This window comes from Platalea leucorodia (assembly GCF_965183815.1).
Source record: "Platalea leucorodia genome assembly, chromosome: 1".
NCBI classification, from domain to species: domain Eukaryota; kingdom Metazoa; phylum Chordata; class Aves; order Pelecaniformes; family Threskiornithidae; genus Platalea; species Platalea leucorodia.
This window is the reverse complement of record NC_138823.1, coordinates 82945331-82958477: the sequence shown is the minus strand read 5'-3', so window position 1 is coordinate 82958477 and position 13147 is coordinate 82945331. Positions and strand designations below refer to the sequence as shown.

The following is a 13147-nucleotide window of genomic DNA, read 5'->3' as shown; positions in this document are numbered from 1 at the left end:
CCGCTCTCCCCGCTCTTCCCGATGGAAACGCACATCTCCTTTCCCCACATCCCAGACACCAGGGCGGGGGGGGGGGGGGGGGGGATGATAAAAATTGCAAAGCTCTCGGGGTCTGCTATGTAAATGGCATAAGTGCGATATACCGCTCCTTACCTGTCTGTGCTTCTCCTCTCTCCCCCTCTGTGTATTTGGGTGCTGGGGTGTCACAAAGAGAGTCCCAGGTAGCCCAGAGCCCGCTCGGCTTGGTCCGAGGGCTGCGGCTCTCCCCTGCTCGCTCGCCGGGACCGGAGTGACTAGTGCCTGCTGGAGCAATGCCGCCGCTACCGCGGCTGCTGCCTCTGCATTTCTCACTCTCTCCCCCTCCCTCTTTCCCTCCCTCCCCCCTCCTCTGTGACAGTCTGTGGGCAGTTCAAAAGCCACACGCACTTATTTATTTATTTCTCGGGCTCGCGGGCGGGAGATGCGCTGCGCCACGTCCGCGCATAGGGGGGCGCACGGACCCACGGTTTTATAAATCTCCAGCCTCGGACGCTGCGGGAGGGCTTGCTCGGAGGTCCGCAAACGCACCTTGCAACCTTACCCCCCCCCCCAAAAAATAAAAAGAATCTCAGGGAGGATGCCGGCGAGGAGGGGCCGGGGAGCGGGAAGGGAGAAGCCAGCCCTCCCGCCCCAAGGAGAGCGGGCGCGGCGCGGGGCCGCACGCCGAGGTGCGCAGCGCTCCGCCGCCCTCCGCACCCGCGCCGCGGCGTGGGCGGCTGTGCCGGCCGTGCCCCGTGGGGCGGCGGCGGCCGCGGCTGCGGCCCCGGCCCCGGCGGAGCTGGGAAGCGGCGCGGCGGAGGGAGCGGGCAAGGCGAGCCGCCTGCCTAGACGGGCGGCCCTTTGGGGGAGCGGGGGAGCCCGCGTCCTCGCCGGAGAGGGGCGGCACCGGCGGAAGAGATTGAAAAATGCCAGGCGTTTATGACTTCGGCACGCTTAAGGAGCGGGTCTGCCCGTTAAACATAACAAAAATAGAGGAAAGCAACCCGTTTCTCAGGAGAATGGATCTCTCCCGGGCGCTCCCGCAGCTGAAGAGCCGGCCCGAACGTCGCTGGGGCTGCAGGTCTGGCATCCCTCCAGTTCTCCCCGTTCAAGAGCGTCCCTGGGGCCGCCACCGCACCCCCGCACCCTCCGCCACAACCGAGGGCGCTACCCGCACCCTCCCGCCTCCCTCTTTTTAAAACCCCGCCGTCAGCCTCAGCCCGGCCGCGGCGGAGCGGGGCGCGCCCCTGCCGCCGCTCCGCGCCCGCTCCGCGCTGCGGGGGGAGCCCGGCGCCGGCGGCGGCCGGGGCGAGCGATGCGCGGGGCTGGGGCGCCCTCTGCTCCCCGAGCGGCCGGCGGGCGGCGGCGGCTGCCGGGAAAACGGGAGCGAACCGGGGTGGCGGCGTCTCCTCGGGGACGCTGCGGCGGAGGGGCGCGGAGGGGCGCGATCCGGCCGCGCCGCGGCTTCCAAGCCAGCAGCACCGTCTCTCCGCAGGGACAATGAAGGCTGTTTCCCATTCATTTGGGGACAAGGACCGCGTGAGAGACGCGTAGCTGGCCCGTGATACGGATAATGCCGGCTTGCATTTCCGATAGAGACGGCGCGAAAGGGGCGCAGGGCACAGGGAGAGGGCGCGGCGGGGGCGGCGGCGAGGACGTTTTGCTGCAGGGACGTGGTTGTGCGGCGCGGTGTGCGACGCGAGCAGCCCCGCTCCCCGTACATTCCCATGTCGGAAAACTATCGGGCAATAAAATGCATTTGGGGTTTTTTTATGTGTTTCACGCACCGCACGCTGCAGCCTGTGGCCGCGCCGAGCATCCAGCCGCCGCCGGGGCGGGGAGTCGGCCCCAGCCGCCGGGGGAGACGCGGGGCTCAGGGACGGGCGGGCAGCGCGGAGGGAGCCCCCGTTGTCCCCCCGCGGTCACACAAAAGCCCCGGGCGGGGAGGAAGGGAGGGAGGGCAGGAAGGAGCGAGCACGGGCGCAGAGGGTTCCCAGGCGACTGCAGGGACAATTCCCCGTATTTTCGTGGAAACCTTCACGTGCCAGCCTTCGCTTCAGCCTTTTGCTCTTTCCCTCTCTCTTCCCCCCCCTCCCCCCTTAATTCTCTTCCGTATCTCCGTTTTTTCCCCGGTGGTTTAACCCTCGCTCTGCAGCTGCGGGGCGTAGCATCTCGCCATGCCACACCTGCCCAAATGCAGCATCCCACCCCTCCTCTGGCGCGGTGCGGGGCTGGCTGCGCCCTGCCGCAGCTGGGGGAGGGAGGGAGGACAGGCGGGACCCCCCCACACACACACCCCCACCCGCGACATCTCCCCGCTCACGGTAACGGGCTGCTGGGGAGCGGCTGCACCGCACGGGTGAGGCAAGCAGCATTTACCGTTAAATTGGGTAATCGAGGAAAAAAGACAAGGGGGGGGGGAAGCGCCCTGACACGCCTCAGCTCTCGGGGAAGGGAGGGAGCTGCCCCCCGCGGAGCCCAGGCGCCTCCCGCCCCCGCGCTGCCTGCGCGGCGCTCCGCGGGGGGGAGGAGCGGGGCGGGATCCACCCGCGCCTTTTCCCGGGAGCATCCCCGCGGAGGGAGCGGCAGCGCCGGCGCCTGCCCGTCGGTGGGCTGCTGCAAGGTCAAGGGGGAAAATCCCGCTCCCCAGCTTTGTTTCTGCGCCACGCGTGTTTGTGAGGCAGGGCTGGAGAGAAGTGACGGGCAGGATGGGTCCGAAATCCATCCAAGAAGTAAGGCGGAGACAGGCAGAGCACGGCAGCACGCCCGCAGAACAGCTCAGTCGGGGACTGAGGGCCTGGGCTGGACTGAAATGGGGTCCGGGACCACGGGTAGGGGTCGGGGGAAGCCCCAGGTTAGGCTGGGCAGGGACAGTCAAGGCTAACAGCGCCCGTGGGGCCATGACATTTAGACTGTCGAGATCGTCCTGTAAAATTGCCCAACTGCTACAGAACCAGTGTGAAATAATACAGTGAAGGGAAAGAAAAAGGCCGGTATTCAAGCCTGTATTTGAAGGCGGGCTTAGTGAATGTTCACCTGCATGGAGTCACGCACTATCTGACTTGACAGGGGAAAGACAAGTTACACAGGGGTCCCAGTATATCAAGGAAACAAAATTCTTGAGTGTGTACTGAGTCATTTGCTTAGGAAAGCCTGTAAAACCGAAAGTGGCATGCAAATAGTCATTGCTGCTACCAGTTAGAGAGGGGTTTTGATCCTCTTGCTGTTTTCACCAGCTAGAGGGCTGAGATGATAACCATGGTTTACCAGCTAGTATTCTTTTAAATATACCTACATGCTAAATTATGTATCTCCAAACAACCCCCCAAATTCAGAATTCATCAAATGTTCCCTTTAGTTACTTTGCTGCATCAAGATATCATACGTATCTGGATGTCTTATTCAATAAATGTGGTACATTTATCCAAATAGGGATTCTAAGCAGCCTTTGAACATCTTTGTCATAACTAAGAGTGTGTAAAGTATCCCCACCTCTTCCTCATGTCAAAAGAATTGAAAGAAATAGTTGGTATCAAGAAGAAGAAAAAGCACTGAACAGAGACATCAGCAAAAAGATGGAGAACCAGGTCTGTTCTAGAGGTACATCTAGGCCCTTCTGTGTAATGTAACAGTTCACTGCTTTTCTGAAGTCCACACTGTTACTCTGCTGTGACAAACACCCAAGCTACCTCCCTCTTCTTAGCCAGCTCCTCTTGTCACCTCTTGCCAGTGACTCCATCTCAGTGCCTTTCCCTCCAGCTTCACCCTTTCCGGCCCAACTTTGTTCAGCCCTGTCTCTCTTCCAGGTCTCACCCGCTGCCATATTTCCATCTTCCCCATCAGGGAACAAATCCCACCCTAACTACTTTTTTTTTCCTCTTTAATTTGTATTCGGTTTGTTCTTCTGATTAATAATCAGCTCTTTGCTCTGTGGTTATGTTAGGTCTGACAACAGAGCCACAAGCAAGGGTCTGAGCCCAGCATTACCACAGCACAAGTCCAAAGCGGTCACAAGGCCACCTCCCCTCTTCTTCTCCCACCCTGCCAACATCCCTCCACCCCTGTCACCCAGCACCTCCGGTTCTGTGCCTGATCGCTCTTTGGTCTTCTTCCTCAGGAGAAGCTAGCATCAATAAGGAGCACCGACTCTGGGGGAGTAAGCACCTTTTCATTTTACTCTCTAGGAAGAGAGAAATGACCAGCAAGCACAAAAAAAAAAAAAAAAAAGGTCACCGAGTTAAAAATCCGACCTGTGCTCCTCTTTCAGAATCAGCCTAGCAAGAGAAACGCCTCCTTCCTCGCACTTAGCATCACAACAAAACAAAAGCAAACCCAGAGCCGTAACAGCTCAGGGCTTTCCAAACCTGCCACCTTGGGCTGCATCAGCGGGCGCAGCCGGGCCCCCCGAGCCTCCATCTGCTGCTCTAGTTCCAAGCTTACACCGCAAGAGGGAGCGGTTTGTTCAGTTTAGTGGCAAAACCTGGTTTCCCCGGCATGGAGGCGAAGAGAATAAACGCGGTTTCCCGTACGTGGAGGGTTTCCCAAGCCCGTTTCCCCCATAAGCATTTCCGTAATATTTTTTCTTTTACCATGCAATGCAATTTTTTAACATTTCATAAGATTATTATTCATTTACAGTAAGTTTCATAATGAAGATCTAAAATGTAATTAGAGTCTAAGTCCCTGTTGATTCACCTGGTTATAGAGTCATTTATTCTGGGCAAAATAAAAGATGTCAGTGTAAGGCATATGTAGAATTTTCTATTTGCAGTGGATATCATTCTCCTCACAAATGTGAATACCAGCTACATGAATTTCAAAAACTGATTACAATAGCACAGGCAGATGCAAGATCCTTTTTCATAGATTTGCAGGCAAAGCACATAAAATAAACAGCTTTGATAAAATCCTAAAATAACAACTTTGATAAATCGCTACTGGAACACCTCAATCCAAATTTAAGTCCTGGCATGAAGACAGATGCAAGCCTCTGATAACAATTTTAATCTTAATGACCCAAAGTTGTATGGTGGTAGGCATAGCTAAGTCTAGTTTTACTAGACTGGGTGTTTCTGTTTATACCATAAAAAGCAGTGCCTCATGCCTATAGACAGGTAGGGATATGTGGGTTGTGAACCCTGCTTTACCCCAACATTCCTGGCTTCAGCTCAATCTATAACGCAAAGCATATGTGCCTCCCAGGAGGTCCTGTGCTAGCCATCGATTTTAAAAGGCTTCCTTGCTCCACAGAAGTCTGTATGCAAGTTTTCCCAAAGATGGATATAGTTGCTGTTCTGACAGTACAATTATCTGGGTTATTTCTGTCTCTTACCCCAGTTACCCTGAAGAGTTCGAGTTACTTATGCACAAAAGAAGCAAATGTGCTCAACTGCTATAGCTTCCCTTATGATTTATGTATGCCAGGCTTCTCTGTGACCATCTATAGGTTAGATCTTGGAGTCTTTGCTCCGTTTTCACTTGCAAGTTTCACCAAAGCAACAGCTGAATAAGGTATTCACTGTTTGGCTTCTATGGCCACAAAAATGTCTTTCAGTTAACAGCTGGAGTGACTATATCAATATCTTGATAGTGATCAGAATTGGCTTCTCACGTAGTATTTTCTTCTGTTCTCATTCAAGAATGTCAGTAATGTAGGATCACATGCACGACTGACTGGATGATCTAACTAATGTGACAGCTACGATGTACCTCCTACAAGGTAGGAGAAGTGAGGTGCGCAGAAAAGAGTGTCAAATACCCTGAGAGGAGAAAAACATGATTCTCTGCTCCGGTACTTGGTGTTCTGATCTCTGCAACAAAGCCTGCTTATATGCTTTACTTACTGAAGTAAAACATTGCTGTGTTTGAAACACAAGTTGTTGGATTCCTACCATGAGAGAGAACTTCTGGCTGTGAACCCCAGGGCCATGGCCCTGAGGGCACTGTTAGCCCTGCCTGTCCCTGCCAAGCCTCCCCTGGGGCCTCCCCCCACCCCTGCCTGTGGGCCAGGACCCTGTTCCAGCTCAGCCCGGGCCATCAGTCCCTGCCTCAGCGATGCCACAGTTGTGCCTGATCCCATCCCTGTCTCTGACCCCATCTTCTGCTGCTTCTGACTGAACCTCCTCTATGGACCCTGGATCTGGTTTATCTCCTCATCTTGCCCCGCTCATCTCCCAGCTCCTCCTCCCTTGTGGAGCAGCCCTGCGCTTGTTGCTCCCCGATATCCAGTTTGTCACAGGGGCCTCTTGGCAGCTCAGTTGTGTATAGACAGCACAAAATGCAGTTCCTTGAGGTAACTCCGACTTAAGCCATCGGGTTTACCTGGCACATTGCTCCTTGGTGAAGGCACTCATGACATTGGCACCACTGTTCTGCTTTCAGATTCAAACTGGGTCACGTGATGCCACTTCAGGAGCATCTGCATCTGTACTTTTGCAAACCTAGTCTTACAATTAAAACTCTCCTAAGTGCCAGTGTCACCACAGAGTCAAAGCAGAGAAAGAACAAGATGGCCACCCACCTCAAATTTGTCTAACAGGGGCAAATATTCCTGACACCTATCTGTTGTTGCTGCCACTCCTGTCCTGGAAGCTGACTGCGGGAAAGCCTGGGGGTTCATTGCAGGGGAGAAATTTATGGGATCATTTGATTGTCTTCCTACTGCTCAAGGTTGCATCACTCATTTATATACCTTGAGCGTCCTTTTCCACCTTCTCCCAATGAAGGGCGTTTCTAGGTCAGGAACTGATTGAAATGAGGTGTTCTGAGGATCTCTGGTGATTGATGTGGTCGTGGAAAAGAGTTTAGACCTGCATAAATTACAGCAGCTCTAGTCCTATACAGCCACCTTTCTTAGTCCCCTTTATTCCTTCAACCTGGAGGCACTAGATTTAAAGCTGTCTGCCTCTTGTACTTTACTGCGCTATTTGTGCCAAGCACAAGCTGCAAATGACTTGCGGAGAGTCAAATTAAATAACGACTTTTGAGGTGGCTAAAGATGAAAATATTTGTAAACGTTGAGATGGAAGTGGCTCTCAGAAAATGAGCGCCAGATAATACTCATGCCTCAAAACCATTATTCCTCAACTAACCAGCACGCGTGTCAATAGCATGAGTTGTTGAGACCACTCCCATGTACAAAAACACTCCTCTGCTTCCAGTCAAGAGTCAATTGTGGAGATTTCTCTGAAATTGAAATGTTAGCGGTAGATCGTCACAGAAAGCAGCCAGTGCTTCAGACTAGTGAATGTGAGCAGTGTGAGCAGCTCCATGGTAAGTTATGCGACCACACCTAGATGACCTGTCCTTTCCGTACCAGAGATGGGTACATTCTCAAAGCATGCAGCATGCATTCAGCCACAGGAATCTCTGTGTTGGAGCAAGACATGCTGTCTGCTTCCTGAATGCTTCTTTGAAATGCTACACTACTTCGATATTTTTATTTTCATGTTTTTACGTGCCAAGTTTAGTTATCAGAGAGGGTGGGTGAAAGTACTTGAGCTTTAAATAAGCCTTGTAATGTGCACTACCAGCTGTTTTTAGCTGAATGACAGAGGATCTGTAGCCAGGCTGTACCTTTTGCCTTTATTGGGTGAATTTTGTGGATACTACAAATGAAAGAACATATGGGGAGTCCTGACATATGGTAGGATCAAGGTTGTTACAGTGCATAAATCAAATGCTTACACACACAAAATGGTTCAAGCTTTACTGAAAAACTTCAGAAAGAGAAAGATCTTTGTGGATCTGTGGAGACCCAGAAGCTGATAACAGGCATGCCCTGCTTTATCCGCTACAGTTCATTGACCAGTGTAAGTGAATGACTTCATGTAATGGAGACAGATGCCGTGTTTGCTTGCCCAGCAGCTCATATTTGTTTAGAGACAGGTAACAGCCTTGGTGACAGGCACAGGCTGCTATTGTCACCACACCACCAGTCTGTCCTTCAGTGAAGATCAGTTAATTGAGGTAACAACATCTGACCGTGCAAACAGCACCTCTAGCTTCTATTTAATGAGTTAAAAAGCTGAGAAAGAACTTTCCAATGGGACAAGGAGGGCATCATTTTTTCTCATCAAAATCACTGAAAGAGGCCCCACTGCTGGTAGCTCTGACAGAAAGCTCACAGGACAAGCAGCCTGTTCGACTGGAAAGTTGTAACTTTCTATAAGGAGTACTTTCCCAGTGTTTCTGGAACATCATAATTTCCAAGATGATCAAAGTCTCTAGCACCTTCCAGAAGAGCTGTGACCAGTGGGCCACGGTGTGGCCTTACAGCCTAGACTTCCTCAATGTATTGTCCGATAGGACTTCTGCAAAGAGGCATATGGTTTTACTTCTGATCAATGAAATTCATAGATGCCATCTTGAATTTACCCCATCTGCTCTGTAGTCTCAAGCAAACTTGTGGTTTTTAATTCATCAGTCAGGAAAACAAGGCTAATACCACACCTGGAGGTAAGTCACAGTTCAGTAAATGTATCCTGAATTCCATGAGCTCCGTAAGCCTGAGGCTGAGCTATTAATAAGCAAAGATTAAAAGCCAAATCATTAAAGAGTTTTTGTTCCAAATATGGTAGCCACCACGTTAGCAGAAGTGCTTTCAAGCAGCTATTTCTTTGAACTAAGATAGTAAACTGGGCAACGGCATAGTACAAAACAGTTGCCAGTTAGCCAAATGATGAATTGTTTAGAGTTTGAGAGGTGCTTCATCTCTTCTTTGTACTTTCCCTGCCCACCCTCTCTCCTTCCTTCCCTTAAAAAACAGCACTTTGGCTTCTTGCCAGAGAGGCTGTAGTACTCAGCAGGGCGAGGGTAGGAGTTTATACCATCTTTCACCAATGCAAAGGGAATGTAAGGGATCTGCAGGAATTCATAACGTAAGTAAAATCAAGTCATAATCAAAACTCAAAATCGCTATAGTTGCCTTGCTTTTCAGTCTTTCATGTGATTTCATCTGTGCAGTCTGTCCTGTTGCAGCGTTAGGTCGTTGTGACAAGGCAGAAACTTTTCCTGCTGCTACACACCCGTGCATTGTAGGTCCTAGCCAAGTCAAATAGGTTAGTAGGATCATGATGCTGGCTAGGCTCCTGTACAGTGTAAGGGTCATAAAAAGCATAAGGATGAGTGATGCCTCTGTAGTGGGAATAAAAGAGCCTAAGAGGCAACAAGGCTGGATTTTGTGGGGGCTGTTCCCCTCTGTTGTATCGGTAGCTAATGAGGGTGCAGTTGGCTCAGGCATCTCCTGCTGCTTGTCCCAACATAGCCAGCATGACCAAAGTTATGCATCAGGAAGGATATACTGATGTCAGAACTGCACCTAGAGCAGATGATTTCCTCCTTGCAGAAGGAGAAGAAGGATGTTGGAGGGGCTATCAGATCAGTTCAGGCAGAAGCTTACCTACGCCCAATTTTTGGCATGGAAGCCATCAGTACTAAGAATAAAAATCCTTACTGTTGCATTTAGAAAGAAAAGCTGACCAGAGCATATCGGGGCAGTCATATTCTGAGTAAATATTGCTTTTCCACAACAGATGCAATAGACTTACTTTTGAGAATTTCATAGTGAATTTGCAGTAGTATGTAATGAATACAATGCCATGTGTGTGGTCGGAAGCTCCAGTCTTGTTCAGTCTACAATCTAGGTCTGGTTTTCATGTTCTGCCATTTCTACTCAACGTCTGTTTCTTTTGTTTGTAGCTTAAAGCAAATCCTGTTGCCTTCTTTCTTTGCATGTCATTTTTTTAAAAGACTGTTTTTAAACAAAAGTAACTGTATATGCTGGCCTGAATAATTAAGCCTCCGAACACAGATGAAATGCAATATTAGAAGACAAAAGCATAAACTTTCCCATGTTGCTTTCTCAAACACTTCCTTCTATCTATAGAAGCAATCACTTGCTAGCCTTTTCTATAGCATAATTTTGAAAATCTGTGCCAAAATTACCAGTTACAGTGTAGGCCTTTCTCATGGAGGAACTAACCTGTAGCCACCAATTTATTTTACAGCCACGAAGAACTTTAGTCGCAAAAGCCACTAGATGCCCCAACCGGATAAAGAAACAGGAACCTTGAAGGAAGGCTCTCTTCTCCTCATGTTCCCTGTAACCATCAACATTTGTAAAGCTGCTTTCAGCACAAACTGCAAAGACACTTTAAGCTGATACGGCTCATTCCCCATACCATGCAATGAATGAAAGATGCTGAAGATTTGCCTCCATTTCTTTCAGCCTTCTTATACCAAAAAAAGGTAGAACAAGATTTACCTCTATTAGTCAGTAAATAACAAGAATGTTGAGTCCACCACAAGGTAGTTCTGCTGTAAGGAACCATGGGAAGAATATACTGCAAGCCCCTGCACCATTGTGATAGAAAGCTTGAACCAGACCATTTTTACCAGGGTATATTAGAGTTAATTTTGTAAACAAAAAATAAATGTCAGCAGTTTGACTTGAGGTTGCTTTCCATTTGATTGCTGAATTATCGGTTTCTGGATTTATGTGCAATCCAATTTTATTGGTTACCAAGACCTTTCAAAATATAATACTTGAATATAATATTTCTCTTCTCTCTCCAAACGAACAACTCTAAAAAATATCTGTTTTGAGATAGAGGGGGAAAATAGACCATAAACTGAAATGAAACCTTAGCCAGAAGTTTTCCCTGACAATCTGAATTGTATATCCTTCACTGATATATAGCACATGAGCAAAGTAAACTCCTTGAAATGCAAGATTTCAGCTTGGACTAGAGACACATCATAGCATATTACAAGAGCTGTTTTGAGGAGACCTTGGGAGGTGTATAGTTTGTTTTTTTGCTAAAAGCAGGACAATTATTAACACTGAATTAGGCCCATCATGGCTTCATCTGACTGAGTTTTGAGAACTTGCAATGGTGGAGACTCTACAGCATCTCTCATAGCTTCTTCCAGTGCTGCACTACCATCTTGGTGAAGAATATTTTCCTAATGTCTTATCTGAACCTCCCAAGTCACAACATATGTCCCTTACCTTTGTCTGCTTTGTGCTTGCTACTGTGAAGAGAAGTCTGGCTTTGTCATCTTCGTAACTTCACTTCATGTAGTCATAGGCTATTCAATCTCCCCTTCGTCTCTTCTTCACCAGACTAAACAAGCCCAGCTCCCTCAGTTTTTCCTCATAGCTGATGTGCTCTGTGTCCCTGGCTGTCTTGAGAGCCCTCTGCAGGACCATCTCCAGGTTTTAACATCCCACTTGAAGTGTGTCGGGTGGGTTCCAGAACCAGACACAGTAGTCCAACTATGGCCTCCTCAGCAGCGGATTAAAGCAAGGAATAACCTCCCTTGATTTGCTGGCCATGCTCTCCCTAAGGTAACCCTTAGCCATTTCCTTTATTCATGATGGGAGCACACAATTGGCACATGCTCAACTTGGCATCCACTGTCACACCAAGTAGCACCTGTAATCCCAGGTCCTTTCCAGTCAGGCTGCTGCTCTGCCAGCCGGTTCCCGGCTAGTACTGATGCATGGGGTTATTCTGCCCCAGATGTACTTTTCCTTACTGAGTCCCATGAGTTTTCTGTTGCCCCAGTTCCTGAGTTTCTCAGGTCACTGTGAACTAAAGTTCTGCCATTTGCCACGTCAGTTACTCCCCCCTAAATTAGCATCATCCACAAATTTGTGGAGGGTGTGTGCTGCCTCATGATCGAGACTGTGGATGAAACACTGGATAATATGTTACCCTCTGAGGGAACTCCACTAGTTACCAGCCAGTTACCTCAAGCCATTGATTTCTACCCTTTGAGCCCCAGTTTCTATCCTACTCAAGCCCAAACTTCCTCAGCTTCTGAGTGAGATTTGGGATATGGTAGAAGGCAGTGTCAAATGCTTTACTAAAGTCAGCTATATTATACCCACCACTCTCCCCTCACCTACATAGCTAGTCATTTTGTTAGAGAATGTAATCTGGTTAGCAAAGGATGATTCGCTCTTTGGAGATCTGTGTCGACTAGTCCTCATTATCTTCTTGTCCTTTGGGGGTTTGGAAATGTCCAGAGGCCATGCTCCTCAGCTGCCTCTCCTGATTGTCATTATTTTCCATGGACAGAGGCATCATAATCACATCAGCCATCTGTGTCAGCATCCACCTCCTCCCACGAACTGAATACTTCCAGCTTCTCTAGGTAGCCCCTAAACTGTTGTGCCCCCTACCCACTACCTCCTTCCAAATATGTGCTGGTACACACAGAGCTCTGGGAACAGGTTTTGTCTGTGAAGACAGAAGCAAAAAAGGACTTTTGTACTTCAGTCATTTCCATGTTTGTTACTAGGCTGTCTCCTCATTCATCCACTGACCTACCTTTTCTCTGAACTTCCTTTTCCAGCTAATGTTCCTGTAACATCTCCTATTGCCCTTTGTGTCCCTGACCAGTTTTAGCTCCAGACTCACCTTCTGCTTTGACCATCCTGATTTTGTCCCTACAGCATTTGTCCTTAAGCATTGCTGAGAAATATTGTTATACTCTTCTTCCATTGCCTCTCTTTGTTTCTGCTTCTCGTGCACTCCTTTTTTGTGTGTTTTAGTTCATTGAGAACCTCCTGGCTTAGCCAAGCAGGCCTTCTGCCACAATTCCCAGTCTTCCTGTACAACAGGATGGCTTGTTCCTGAGCTCTCAAAAAATTTTCTTTAAAAATTAGCCAGCTTTCCTGGGCACCTTTCCCCTTCCTGGCTGCTTCCCAGGGCACTCTGCCTAGCAATTCCCTAAAAATAAGCCAAAGTCTGCTCTCCTGAAATCCAGAGTCCTAACCTTGCTGCTTTCCTTCTCAGCCTTCCTTCAGATCCTGAGCTCAATCATCCTGTGGTTACTGCAACCCAAGCTGCCAACCGTGACTGCATTTTCCACTAGCTCTTCACAGTTTGTGAGCAGTAGGTCTGGTAGAGCATTACCTACAGTTGAGCCTCTAACACATCTGTGTTATGAAATTATCACCAACACAATCTAGGATTTTCCTGGAATGCTTACATAATGCCGTGTTGCCAATGTCTAGAGGGTTGAAAACCACATGAGGATGAGAGCCTAAAAACAGGACACCTTTACTAGTCATTTTAGAAAGCCTCATCTGCTATGTCCTCTTGGTCAGATGGTTCTT

The 13147-nt window shown here is 49.2% G+C and overlaps 1 protein-coding gene across 1 annotated transcript in view; it reads right to left on the bottom strand.

The window, feature by feature from the left end:
- Window positions 1-314, bottom strand: part of BASP1 (brain abundant membrane attached signal protein 1) — a 51426-nt gene extending 51112 nt beyond the window's left edge. Inside the window, exon 1 of the mRNA XM_082308732.1 lies at window positions 154-314. The gene's annotated coding sequence lies outside the window, so the exon portion shown is untranslated. The remainder of the gene's footprint in view (window positions 1-153) is intronic.
- Window positions 315-13147: the final 12833 nt, after the last annotated feature.